We start from the raw sequence: 388 nt of genomic DNA, 5'->3' as shown, positions 1-388 counted from the left end.
CCCTGGGAGTGTTCCAGGCCAGGTTGGATGGGGCTTGGAGCAACCTGGTGTGGTGGGAGGTGTCCCTGCCCATGGGCATGGGATATCTTTAAGGTCCTTTCCAACCCAAAACGTTCTGTGATTCCGTGATATACATGTTGCCTTAACACCTCATGATCTTTATTTCCAATCCCTCCAGGAGTCAGGAGCTGTCCCTGTGCCCATTTCAGGATTAATTATCATGGCATGAAGCAACCACAGTGCTTGTCAGGGCTCTCTGCATGACCCTCACAGGCCTAGGCTGGGCTCAAGCTCCTTGCCGCTCCGTCAGGCTCAGTTTATGACACAGGAGATGCCAAATCCAAAGGAATTGCAGAAGACGTTAATATTCTGGACCAGATCCATGCCT

The 388-nt window shown here is 51.5% G+C and overlaps 1 protein-coding gene across 1 annotated transcript in view; it reads right to left on the bottom strand.

Annotated features, from left to right (window-relative positions):
- The window catches only part of ELP3 (elongator acetyltransferase complex subunit 3), a gene marked incomplete at both ends in the record, with an annotated part of 72,519 nt that overhangs the window by 488 nt on the left and 71,643 nt on the right, over window positions 1-388 (bottom strand). The gene's annotated exons all lie outside the window — the stretch shown is intronic.

The sequence above is a fragment of the Acanthisitta chloris genome, unplaced genomic scaffold (genome assembly GCF_000695815.1).
Source record: "Acanthisitta chloris isolate BGI_N310 unplaced genomic scaffold, ASM69581v1 scaffold4794, whole genome shotgun sequence".
Taxonomy (NCBI): Eukaryota; Metazoa; Chordata; class Aves; order Passeriformes; family Acanthisittidae; genus Acanthisitta; species Acanthisitta chloris.
Note: the sequence above shows the minus strand (reverse complement) of the source record. Positions and strands in the feature narration are given on the sequence as shown.